At 37.2% G+C, this 2,729-nt stretch overlaps 1 long non-coding RNA gene across 1 annotated transcript; it reads left to right on the top strand.

Moving 5' to 3' along the window:
• The first annotated feature begins 699 nt into the window (after positions 1-699).
• On the top strand, positions 700-2,475 carry LOC139120486 (uncharacterized). Its single transcript, XR_011549108.1, has 2 exons — positions 700-1,890; positions 2,286-2,475. It is a non-coding gene; the product is annotated as an uncharacterized lncRNA (long non-coding RNA).
• The last annotated feature ends 254 nt before the right edge of the window (positions 2,476-2,729 follow it).

The raw sequence follows: 2,729 nt of genomic DNA, 5'->3' as shown, positions 1-2,729 counted from the left end.
CATTTGTAGTGAAATGACCTTTGTAATGCACTAAATCCACAACATATCTCATCAGTTTACATTGATTTTTTCAGAAACATACATTAATCTTGCCCTATGATATCACAACGCTATACAATCTGAAATTGCTTTTCACATCTATATTGTACTGATAAACTGCAAGACTTACTTAGGACTCAGAAAAATAACACTGCCACATTTACACTGGCAGTGTTTTCAAATTGAACTTTTAAAATGCCACAAATATTTCCATAAAGTTTTGTTTTTTACTTATAGTCACTTAGAAAGCTTTGCAACTGGACATTCTGACACTGATAGTTGTGTACGCCCTTACCGAAAATTATTTCTACTGCAAATTTGCCGTAAGTTTGCTGCAAATATGCAGCAAGCATATAGCTTGCAGGAAGGAGTTGCAGAAGTTTGCAGGTAGATGTGACCCTCCTGCAAACCCTTAAGTCATTGCAGCAAATTTGCGGTAAACGACTAAGTTGCTGCAAATTTGCGGCAAACCAGATTATTGCTGCAAATATGCAGCAACACATGATTGACATATTTCCCACTATTTCATTACCAGGGAGTACACACTACACACTGAGTACTGTTGCACTTCGTGACCAGTCATGTGTAAGCAAACATAAAATTGATCTTTCATTTATATTTTATGTTCATTTATTTCATAACAGACAATCCACTTTTAAATTATAATAACTGGTAATGCTAGATAATGAACAGCTTCAGTTATGCTGGTGAAAGCATTGCATGGATATAGAGTGCATCTATAGTATATACTGTAGTGACATGATGTAATAAAAGTGCCCTTTGACAATCTGGTTGGGTAAATTATGGTTGGATCGAAAACTGAATTTTTAGGGAAACAAATTTTTGAAACAGGGACTTGTCTGTCTTGCAAGTTACACCCTGTATTTTCTGCGAATGATACCAAAATGCAAACAGTTTCGAACGAAATGTGCGTTTGATGATGGTCTGTAAGGACACGTCGTAGACTTTTGTTACTGCAAATCTGTACAGTAGTGGCTGTGCTCCAAGCTATTCATCCCATCAATATAGTACATGTAATATGTATACGGTACGTACAATGCACTGCAGCTTACAGTCTGTCCCATCGATGCCGCTGACAAAATCTCGCCTTCTGATAACATGGGTCGAGGTAAAAGGCTTTTGTCCATGTTTTCAGCGTTAGAGTTGTATTGCCGAGCACAAATTTGAGATTTAGGATTACACTCAATCCCGAGTCGCTGTACGAAAATTCAAAGCGCCGCTTCACCGACGTCCAACACGTCCTGTGTATCAGCTGCGAGCAGCCGACATGTTTACACTCTCCGGTCACGGTTCATCAAGGTCATTTCGCGCATTGATATTGATTCTTCGTGCTGAAAGAATTTTTACTCTCTTTTTACTCTTTCTATCATAAAAATAACCATTTTCATTAAACTAATAAATTAAATGCTATATTAAGTATGAAATATAACGGATTGGTGCAGATGTAGAGTCAATTCCAGCATTTAAAAACGGGACTACATTATCAATCGCGTAATGATTTATAGATCGCACTTCCGTTATCGTCATGAGGCTTGATCGGCGCGAAGTTAGATTTTAGTACCATCGGCCAGTGTCGGCTGCGTACTTGTGTGAGCAGGGAGTTTTCTAGTGGACAATTTCGTGATCTTTCTATGGAATCGCCAGCCAAATGATATCACATAGTTGCAAAAACGTGTATACAGTACCAGGGACAGGCGGAGTTCTAAATTTGTGAACGCGAGCGGCAGTAAAGATGCCGACTATATTTTCTGAGTACGGTATTTACACACAGCACGGTGAGACCTGCAACCGGACCGGGAATCGTCCAGCGTCTGCGAGCCGTTCAGAAATGTAAGTCAATGTACCGTTCGTCTGTACATCGATCGCTATAATTATGTTCTGTAATCGTTGTATTGCAATCTTTACCTAAAGATAAATTTTCGTTGAGTACTGATTCACACTGAATTCACTTTCGTTTCACAACAGTTACTTACAGTAAGTGCTGAGATTTTTGCAGATTGTCGCCGTCGTGTATGTAAACAACATACGGCGAGTTGTCCGCTGTCGGACATTTTAATCATTATTAATTTAATTTCGATCATGAATATTTATGCATTTTCTGCTTCAATTTTTCAACTTGATTTTGTCTCATTTTCAAATAATTATCGATTTCTTTCATGAAATTTACAATGTTTGGTCAAACGGTAAAGACTTACACTCTTCCCTGAACGATTTATATTTTTCAGAATCCATTGCTGGTACACTAAAGGGACAAGAAATTCAGAGAACAGAAAGCCAAATCGCAGCCTTTGACCAGTAATGTAAATGTTACATGAAACTTCTCAAGTCAAAAGAAAATCTTGACATGATCATGACACTTATGTGGCATGAAATGAACATTGCATATAAAATAAATTGTACCACAATTGAATTTAAGCTTTTTTTCTCTGTCATCTTTTTGTTTATAATAACTTTATTTGCGCTGACCATTGTTTCTCGTGAAACTGGTATTTCAGAGTTTAGTTGGATAAATAATATTTATATATTGGCCGACTGTGGACAGCACAAGATGTGTTTTATCCAACTAAACTCTGAAATACCAGTTTCACGAGAAACAATGGTCAGTGCAAATAAAATAATTTGCTGTATGGAGTTTGCGGCAAATTTCAGTAACATTCAAATTAATTTGC

Source organism: Ptychodera flava, chromosome 20 (genome assembly GCF_041260155.1).
Source record: "Ptychodera flava strain L36383 chromosome 20, AS_Pfla_20210202, whole genome shotgun sequence".
Taxonomy (NCBI): domain Eukaryota; kingdom Metazoa; phylum Hemichordata; class Enteropneusta; family Ptychoderidae; genus Ptychodera; species Ptychodera flava.
Note: the sequence above shows the minus strand (reverse complement) of the source record. Positions and strands in the feature narration are given on the sequence as shown.